The sequence below is a fragment of the Lathyrus oleraceus genome, chromosome 5 (assembly GCF_024323335.1).
Source record: "Lathyrus oleraceus cultivar Zhongwan6 chromosome 5, CAAS_Psat_ZW6_1.0, whole genome shotgun sequence".
In the NCBI taxonomy this organism is placed as follows: domain Eukaryota; kingdom Viridiplantae; phylum Streptophyta; class Magnoliopsida; order Fabales; family Fabaceae; genus Lathyrus; species Lathyrus oleraceus.
The window spans coordinates 193,317,304-193,328,098 of record NC_066583.1 but is presented as its reverse complement, the minus strand read 5'-3'; the positions used below and the strand labels follow the sequence as shown (position 1 = coordinate 193,328,098).

The window sequence follows — 10,795 nt, the reverse complement described above, 5'->3', positions numbered from 1 at the left end:
GACGCCAAGAGAGAAATCAAGATAGGGGTTGCTTTGGAGGATAATGTGAAGAAAGGGTTGGTTGAATTGCTGCAAGAGTATGTTGACATCTTCGCCTGGTCTTATCAGGACATGCCAGGGCTTGACACAGACATTGTGGTACACCGTTTGCCTCTCAAAGAGGATTGTCCTCCGGTCAAGCAGAAGCTCAGAAGAACAAGACCAGAGATGGCTGTCAAGATAAAGGAAGAAGTGCAAAAACAGTTGGATGCAGGGTTTCTAGCAGTCACAAATTATCCGTCATGGGTTGCAAATATCGTTCCGGTACCTAAGAAGGATGGAAAGGTACGGATGTGTGTTGACTACCGGGATCTGAACATGCCTAGTCCTAAAGATGATTTCCCCTTACCTCACATTGACGTTTTGGTGGATAACACGGCTCAGTTCTCGGTATTCTCCTTCACGGATGGCTTTTCTGGCTATAATCAAATTAAGATGGCACCAGAAGACATGGAGAAGACAACATTCATAACCCCATGGGGCACCTTCTGCTACAAGGTGATGTCGTTTGGTCTGAAAAATGCAGGAGCAACATATCAGCGAGCGATGGTGACTCTGTTCCATGATATGATTCATCATGAAATCGAGGTTTATGTTGATGATATGATTGCCAAATCTCAGACAGAAGAAGAACATTTAGTGAATTTGCAGAAACTGTTTGAGCGTTTGAGGAAATTCAAGCTGAGGCTTAATTCGAACAAGTGTACTTTTGGGGTGAGATTTGGAAAACTACTGGGTTTTGTTGTTAGCGGAAAAGGGATTGAGGTGGATCCGGCCAAAGTGAAAGCGATACAGGAAATGCCTGGGCCAAGAACAGAGAAACAAGTCCGTGGTTTCTTAGGGAGGTTGAACTACATTGCAAGGTTCATCTCTCACCTAACAGCCACGTGTGAGCCAATATTCAAATTGTTGAGAAAAGATCAGGCTATCAGGTGGAATGATGATTGTCAAAGGGCGTTCGAGAAGATAAAAGAGTATTTGCAGAATCCTCCTATCCTTGTGCCTCCGGTCCCAGGGAGACCGCTGATTATGTATTTGACAGTACTAGACAATTCCATGGGTTGTGTTCTCGGTCAACACAAAGAGACAGGTAGGAAAGAGCATGCCATCTACTACCTGAGTAAGAAATTCACAGATTGCGAGTCGAGATACTCAATGCTTGAAAAAATGTGTTGTGCACTTGCATGGGCTGCTAAACGATTGAGACAATACATGCTGTCTCACACAACCTTACTGATCTCCAAAATGGATCCAGTCAAGTATATATTTGAGAAGCCAACTCTCACCGGAAGAGTTGCTCGTTGGCCAATGGTACTGACAGAGTACGGCATCCAGTACTTCCCAGAAAGCCATCAAGGGGAGTATTCTGTCAGACTATCTTGCTCAACAGCCGGTTGAAGATTATGAGCCGATGAAGTTTGATTTTCCAGATGAAGACATCATGTTCCTCAAGATGAAGGACTGTGAAGAGCCAGTTGTTGAAGAGGGACCTGATCCAGACGAAAAGTGGACTTTAATGTTTGATGGGGCCGTCAACGCCAGAGGAAGTGGAATTGGTGCTGTCATTACAACTCCGAAAGGTGCCCACATGCCTTTCACCGCTCGTCTGACTTTCGAGTGCACCAATAATGAAGCTGAGTATGAAGCCTGTATCTTGGGTATTGAGCAAGCCATTGATTTGAGAATCAAGACTTTGGACATCTTCGGAGATTCAGCTCTAGTAATCAATCAAGTGAATGGTGATTGGAACACTCTCTAGCCCAATCTGGTCCCTTATAGAGATTACACGAGAAGACTGCTGACTTTCTTCACAACAGTAAAGCTGTACCATATACCTCGTGATGAGAACCAGATGGCAGATGCTCTTGCTACTCTATCCTCCATGATCAACGTGATCCGTTGGAACCATGCTCCCAAGATCGACGTGATGCGCCTTGATAGGGCCGCGTATGTGTTTGCTGCTGAACTGGTAGTTGATGACAAGCCCTGGTATCACGACATCAAGTGCTTTCTGAAGAATCAAGAGTACCCTGCAGGGGCATCCAACAATGATAGAAAGACTTTGAGAAGATTGGCAGGCAGTTTCTTCTTGAACAAAGACGATGTGCTGTATAAGAGGAACTTCGACATGGTTCTACTTAGATGCGTGGACAGACACGAAGCAGACATGTTAATGCAGGAAGTTCATGAAGGCTCCTTCGGTACTCATGCCGACGGACATGCAATGGCTAAGAAATTGTTGAGAGCGGGATATTACTGGATGACCATGGAATCTGATTGTTTCAAATATGCTCGGAAGTGCCATAAATGCTAGATTTATGTTGATAAGGTGCATGTGCCGCCAAATCCTTTGAATGTGATGTCTTCGCCATGGCCTTTTGCTATGTGGGGCATCAATATGATTGGAAAGATTGAGCCTACCGCTTCCAATGGGCATCGCTTCATCCTTGTTGCCATCGACTATTTCACCAAGTGGGTCGAAGCAGCGTCATTTGCGAAGGTCACCAGACATGTGGTTGCCCGATTCATCAAGAAAGAAATCATTTGTCGCTATGGGATTCCCGAAAGAATCATTACTGATAATGGTTCTAATCTCAATAACAAAATGATGAAGGAGTTGTGCCAGAACTTCAACATTCAGCATCACAATTCTTCCCCTTACCGCCCTAAGATGAACGGTGTTGTTGAAGTGGCAAATAAGAACATAAAGAAGATTGTGCAGAAGATGGTCGTTACATACAGAGATTGGCATGAGATGCTACCCTTCGCCTTGCATGGGTACCGTACTTCAGTACGTACATCGACCAGGGCAACCCCTTACTCCCTTGTGTATGGTATGGAAGCAGTCCTACCTGTTGAAGTGGAGATTCCTTCTCTAAGAGTCCTGTTGGATGTCAAGTTAGACGAAGCTGAATGGATTCGGACAAGGTTCAATGAGTTGAGTCTTATCTAAGAGAAGCGAATGGCAGGCATTTGTCATGGGCAGTTGTATCAAGAGTCGGATGAAGAGAGCCTTTGATCAGAAAGTGCGTCGTCGATGTTTCCAAGTCAGAGATTTAGTGTTGAAAAGGATCCTTCCTCCTCAGACAGATCACAGGGGCAAGTGGACTCCTAACTATGATGGACCGTATATTGTCACCAAGGTTTTTTATGGTGGGGCCTTAATGCTTGCAACGATGGATGGTGAAAACTTCACTTCCCTGGTGAACTCAGACGCAGTTAAAAAATACTTCGCATGAAATAGACCCGCTGGACAATAAAAAGAGTAGTCCAGGCAAAAATGGGCATCCCGACGAACCAAGAAAATGAAAAAGGTTCGGGGAAAAATTAGGGATTAAAAGTGAAAAGATTGTACACCCGGTAAGTTGAAAACCTGAAAAGGCAACTTAGGCAAAAATGGGTATCCCGGTGGATCGAAAACCCGAAAAGGGCGATCCAGGCAAAAGTTAGGGATTAAGCGAATGACTGCGTTCTGAGTAGTTCTGAATCTCATCTCGTGTCAATGATTGGAAACTTTTGAAGGATAGGAAACAATCCAATCACTCTTTCAGAAAGCTGATCATCTGGAGGATCTTGAAGACGAGCAAGTCATAGCAGAATTGGAACCCAATAGAAATCCATTTCACATTGCCATTAGATTAATGTCTGTTTTTATCTGTTGTGCGATTACCTCTTTCCAGGGATTGCTTCCTGATGTAAATGCCTATTCAGAGGCCGTTCAATCAATAAAATCATGTTATTCAGTATATCTCTGTTTTCATTTTTATTTTTCTGTTTTGTTTGCGAAAATGACGTCCGAATCTTTTGATAAAAATTGCATCATGACACATAAGAGCTTTACAGGTACATGCTTAATAAACATTTAAAATTGCTGTAAATTTTAAGTGCTTTGGATCGTCTATTCATAACAGGTACCCTCGGGGCATTTCCTTAAAATCCCCAGCAAAGTCACCAACAGACGAATTCGGTATCTTATCCCTGCAGAGCTGATCAGAGCATTGGATTCTTCGATCCCCACCAGGCTCTCACTGCTGTACCTCCCCCAAGCGGTTGTTTCAGAATATACACGCCCCAACGGAGTTGACAGTGCCAGACTGTATCTTCCCAGCAGAAGCGGCTGCTCCTCAGAGTTCGAGGCCAGATCGATAATCCCAATGCCAGATCCATGGTTTCTTTCCTTGAAGCAGAACCTTGGTACCGTATCGGTGTTTGCTTCCCCTGCTGAGTCATCTCTCGCAGATCGTGGTTGCCAGAACCACTATCGTTTTCCCCAACAGCAGGTTTTCAGTGCCGTTCTCTCCCCAGTCAGAATCTCGGTATTTCGTCATTGCTAGAACACCGTATGGCGAGTCATTTCCCCACAGAATTCTTTGCGCTATGCATCTCCAACAGCCTTGCCAGGGTCCAGAAGATGGTGATCATTTCCCCAGCAGATCCCATTGCCTCAGCTTGGCATTCTACCCAGCATCTCGCATCCCTGCATGTAGAATCATGTTGCATTGCATCCTCCCAAATCGCGTAGCATTTCCATTTTCATGGAGCATTACGCCATTGAAAAATTCAAACATACGCATGTAAGCATAAAACATTCTCGGTATCCCAAGTGATAAGTCAGAAGTTGTTTCTAGTACTCAGACTGAAGATTGTTCATGACCTACCTTTGTTATCCCCAGCAAGTGTCATTGGCCCATGCGCCGCCTCTATTATCGTTCCCTATTTCTGCCGATGCTGACAAGCATGAAGTTTCCGGTATTCAGACCGAAGTGGCGTTCAGGCCAGTTTTCCGATGTTTAGATTGAAGAAGTTTCCGACATTCAGGTCAATGCAACTTGGGGCATTCAGGCCAATTTTCCGATGTTCAGATCGAAGAAGTTTCCGACGTTCAGGTCGACGCAACTTGTGGCGTTCAGACCAATTTTCCGATATTCAGATCGAAGAAGTTTCCGACATTCAGGTCGATGCAACTTGTAGCATTCAGGCCAATTTTCCGACGTTCAGATCGAAGAAGTTTCCGACGTTCAGGTCGATGCAACTTGTGGCGTTCAGGCCAGTTTTCCGATGTTCAGATCGAAGAAGTTTCCGACATTCAGGTCGATGCAACTTGTGGCGTTCAGGCCAGTTTTTCGATGTTCAGATCGAAGAAGTTTCCGACGTTCAGGTCGACGCAACTTGTGGCATTCAGGCCAGCCTCTCGGTGTTCAGACCGATATTAATAATCTCATATCTCCCGATGTTCAGATCGAAGTCATTTCTAGTATTCAGACTGATGAGCGGCATTCAGGCCATGGTTATTTCTGTGTTACCATTTATTTTGGTATCCAAGTTAACATTCTTTTTCGGTATTCAGACTGACTCTCACCGTACCAGACGGATTCTTCTTTCAAGACCACCTCTTTGCCGATTCTGACAGGCATTGTTACTTCACTTCACTTCAGTGCAAATTTTCGGGCTTTTATTGTATTCAATCCCTTGATACCTCAAAAGCACGAAAGCCGCTGCTATCTTCTTTCCAGGTCTCCAGTTGATTGAATAGGGGCAGCTGTAATACCCCAAAATTTACCCTTCATTTTTCCTGGAAGCATAAGCTTTACACCTTATGCATGCATTCATTTTTAGGTCATTCAGCATTTGCATTTCTTCATGGCAATCGGAATCGGATCCGAGAAGCTTGAACATCATCCAGGACACTTTGTGGGCTTTATTTAGATGATCAGTCAATACAAGGGAAAACCTTGAGTTACTTCCAACAGGGGTCTATTCGTCAATCAAAACGTTAATCTTGACGGAGCAAAGGTCTGTTCATGAGCTGTCATGCTCGCTAGGCGAAACCCACGTGTTTTGAAAAAAAGAAACGAAAAAAAAAAACGGAAAAAAACAGAAAAAAAAAGAAACAAAATAAATAAATAAATAAATAAAATAAATAAATAAATAAAAGAAAAAATCTTGGACTTAGACCTCTCTCACTTGAGCCCACAGGTCCACAAAAATCAGGTTATAAATTCAGAGTTTTAGTGAAACATTTTTTCATAATTCTATTCCTATTACCATGGCTGGAAAAAGATGGTGAGAGAAGAGCTAACAGAGTTCAGAGCAGCCACCAAACCTTGAAGGGAACTCAACTGCACAGAATCACCTCTGCCTCACATAAACCCTAAAGATTGTTTTGTAAACCTCACGGGTGCAACTCAATTTCAATCAAGCTCTCCAATCAGGGCTCATATGACTCTTGCAGAGATGGTTTGCCTGGTGTTCCACTTTATTTGTGGGATACCGCCTGGAGGTTTCATTCCGATTACCTGTACTGACTCACTTTCTTTGATGGTGTTAGCTTGGAAGGATCTCTGGGTTTCTTATCTCTCTAATTGTTGTTACTTCGGATTTTTATCCGCGTGGTATTTTTACATCTTTCCTGCATTTTACCGCTTTCCTATCTGGAAGACCTCGATAGGAGGCAATTTACCACTTTTTGTCATGAGCTCACCCTGCCTCGGGTTAAGAGCTATGAGGTCTTATCCTCATTACCCTTTTTGCATGAGCATCCCAAATCCTAACCCTTCATTGATTTTTCTTCTCCTCAACACACGTTTACTCCTTCTACTACAGGCGAGTAAGTCTCCAAAGGTCGAGCATCCGGTAGATTGCGTAGTAACGTCGTTCGTCCAAAACCCAATCCATAACCCCGTAGTTAGCCGAACTACGGCTTGCTCTGATTCTCATTCCAGATGAGATACGCAGGCATAAGACGCAATGTCTTAACGAGCACACATCCCCCAACCCATAGGTCAGCCGAGCTACGAAGACTCTACTTCTCATATTCAGATGAGATACGTATGCAGTGGATGCGACATCCGCGCGAGTCATTTTCATTTAACCCCTTTTTTAGTAAACAACACAAGATAAACACACACCCTTTAGACAAGAACTACAAAAGTGGATCCCGTAGAGTACTACGGATGCGTAGGGGTGCTAATACCTTCCCTTCGCATAACCGACTCCCGAACCCAAGATTTGGTTGCGAGACCTTGTCTTTTCCTTTCCTCATTTCAGGTTTACTTCGAGCGTTTACTTTCCCTCCTTTGGGATAAATAACGCACGGTGGCGACTCTTCTGTCATTCTCTTTCGCCGGTTGTTTTTTCGCACACTGTATTTTTCAGGTTGCGACACCAAGCAATTGAGGAGAGGAATCGAAGGCTCGAGACTATGCCCATTTTCATCTTTAATGAAATGGTGTTTTATTGTAATTAGGTGTTTTGGATTGACTTGGAAAAGGAGCATTCGATATTGATCGAGGTTTTAATTTTCATTTGAAACACAAAAGGATTTGATGATGTTTTGAAAAAAAGATCGTTTGACATTGGACCAAGATTTTAGCATTTTGAAAAGTTTATGAAATAAAGTCATTAATCATTAATTATTCATCAAATAGTTAAATCATTAACAATTATAATCAATAAGACAATGGACGTGATTAGAATGAGCAATAATAGAAGATGAATGAATGGACATGTGAGGATTATTGATGGTGCACAAATATATAGCAAGAAGGAAAAGTAAGATAAAGTAAATAACTAAATCAATTAAGTTAATGATAATTAACTAACTAAATTAATTAATTTATAATTAATTAATTAACTAACTAATTATAATTGACTATATTAACTTAATAAAAAAATATTTTATTAATTAAACACACAAGGAAAAAACGAAAATGGAAAAATAAAATAAAGAAAAAACTAGCTAAAAAAAGAAAATGGACTCTTAAGAAAAAACAACCCACTTGGGGTGCACATCAATAAAAAAGGGGGTTAAAAAAACCAAATCGATTCAGGCCCAATGTAGGGAGCCCCACCTAGCAAGCCAAAGAGTCCACTTAAAGGGAGGGAGAGTCAACTCTGGTTGACTCCATCCCATCCCTTTGATCAAATAGCCAAGATATTATACGGTATGGGGAACACAGGCACAAGGTACTATAGCGAGGGGATCCACGTTGGATCCCCAGTTGACTCATCAGTCAACACTATGTGGGAACAACATGGCCATCCATTGGCCTTAGTATGTACACTTGTTAGCAAATGAAAAAGCAAAGGAAATGGGATTAAAACATGAGACCAAGAGAGAACGGATTCATTTGAAACGTTTTACTTTCTCTCTTCTCAAACACTTTGCAACCTTTCTTTTCCAACCCCCCACCTCTGATCTTCTTGAACCTTCATCCTTTCCAGAGAAGGGCGGCGGTCGGCGGCAGCGCCTCCGTCCTCTCCGGCAACCTACCACCACCAAAAAAAACCTAAACACTAGTCTAACTTAAATTAGCCCCTCTTTTCGAATCTTCCCTTATTTTCTTTCAAAACCTCACCAATTGGAGGGATCGGACCATCACAACCCTTAATCAGCCAAAACTCAAAATAAGCCCTATTTTACTGTCAAATCTCTTCAACATACCAAAAGTCCACCATCAATATTTAAGTAAAAATGAAAACAGAAACGAGTACGACTCGAAAAAGTTTTATTCTACACAAAACAAGTTAATTAGTATGTGTTATCAGAGGGAAAAATTTAGTGTATAAGACAAAACAACATTCAACAACTTATTTTATCATGCTTTCAAGTATGGATTGAGTTAAAGAAGGAAAATATATCGTCCGAATGTTACCGGAGAGACGAATCCCCTAGTAAGTATCCCCTTCTCATTTCCTTATTCTCCTTCGTATACCTCTTCTTCTTTTATTGCTTCTGGTTATTGTAATTCGTTAGTATTTAGGGTTTAGCTCAAACTATCTCAGAGTTTCAATGAGAAACTCTGAGTAATTTTAAGATTTTGAGCTTTGAGTGAGGTTTTTGCTTGGAATAATTTTGGCAGAGTGATGGGGAGGAATTGCCTCCTTTTTTCTGAGCATAATTAGTGAATTTATAGGGGTGAATGAGTGGGAGTTTCATACATGTGATTTTTTTTGTGAATTTGCTCAGATATTGGTTCACGCGTGTGGGATGATGAGCTGGTGATTTTTCAAAATCAATTCATTGGAGAGGTTTTGGTATGAATCCCTAATTTTGTGGGATCTTTTTTGAGTGGTGGAGTGAGGTTATTTTACAATTTATGTTGCGCGTTGTTTTTGGGACTTGGTGAGCTTTTGGTGTGAATATTATGGTCCTAAAATTGATGTATGAATGTATGTGTATACTGATATGACCATAGTTATGATGCTCTGAGTTTTCCTCTTCTGTTGAATCCTTGATTTACTACTCATATGTATGTATGTATGCATAAGCGGGATGCGCGTGTTGCTGACATTCTCTTACTTGATGTTCATTCTTCTGTGCTTGCAGGGTGTTATATGGTGATGCTCATGAGGGAGGCAATGCGTGAATTCAAAAACCCAATTTACTTGTTATTATTATTTTTTACCTGTACTTATGGATGCAATATAAAACTTGAGACAAAAAAAAAATGTATACAATTTTTGTACTTCTGTTTATCATAAAAAATGTAATTAATTCTAACAATCAAACTTATCAAATACTTTTTTGTGTTTTATCAAAAAAATATTTAAAGTTATACTAAAGGCACATATGGATTACCTAATATGAAATTTAAAAGAGAAAGGTCTAAAATGATATTATCTAAAATGATACCGAAAAATAGTATTTTAAAAAAAGAGATGAAAAAGAAATCTAAATGTAATTAAGTTCTTTATGATAAGTATGTTCTATTTTTTATTTGTTTATTTTTTAAATGCAAAAATTTTAATAAAAAAATTAAGATTCAATTTAGACTAAAGACATATGCTATTTAAAGGAAACGAAAAAAGCAAAAGCCAAAGGTACCTTTGACTTTGCTTTAGATTCAATGATTAAAAATATGATGCAGATAAAATAAGGCCAAACAAGGAAAGCTCTAATCAAGGTTACAAAACCTTTTACTTATGACCTCATTAGTCCATGTGCAGATAAGCTACTTTTTCTTGATGTAGAAAAGTCTGGCCAAAATCAACAAGTCAACTTATGCAGATAAATAGTTTTCTAAAACTGATGAAACCACATGACCAGATGAAATGGTCATGTTAATTCACATGAATCAAGAAATACAATGTAACTTAAATGTATGACAAATTTGGGGTATGACAGCTGCCCCTATGTAATTTTCTTAAACTCGGGAAGATGAACTGTAGCGGTAAATTCATGACCATCAAGCTATAGATAAGCTAGACGTCAATAAAACCAGAGTCGCCACCGCACATTTATTGTTTCCAAGGGAAAAAGGAAAAGTACGAACAAAACCCAAAAATAAGAAGTTTTCAAATCAAAACTAATAAAATGCTAGAGATTACAGGTAAGGGGGTTGGTTACACAGAGGGAAGGTGTTAGCACCCAAAGTGTCCTAGGTACTCACAGGGAGCCCTTTATTGTGTGCATATGTATTTTTGTACAAATGATGTTTGCAAATAAAAAGAGTGTGGGGATGAGAAAATAATTCATTAATTATATTTTTGTGTTTGACAAGACCTTTGGACTTCTGCCTACGTACCAACATAAAAATGAGGGATCAAAACCTCGTAGTTCGTGGTATCAATTTCAAAGTGAGTGTATTACTTTTAACAAAATTTTAAGTTTAAAAGGCACACGGGCCTAAAAACGGTTTAAATGAGTGTTAGTTTTTTTTTGCTTTTGAAATTTTAATTCAAGTATAGTTAAGTTCATTCACAAGTTTGATTAAGAAGAGAGTTTAAAAATTCAATGGCATAACACCAAAGTTTC

The 10,795-nt window shown here is 40.4% G+C and overlaps 1 long non-coding RNA gene across 1 annotated transcript; it reads left to right on the top strand.

Annotated features, from left to right (window-relative positions):
• The first annotated feature begins 7,999 nt into the window (after window positions 1-7,999).
• Window positions 8,000-9,560, top strand: LOC127082710 (uncharacterized). Its single transcript, XR_007788201.1, has 2 exons — window positions 8,000-8,712; window positions 9,368-9,560. It is a non-coding gene; the product is annotated as an uncharacterized LOC127082710 (long non-coding RNA).
• Window positions 9,561-10,795: the final 1,235 nt, after the last annotated feature.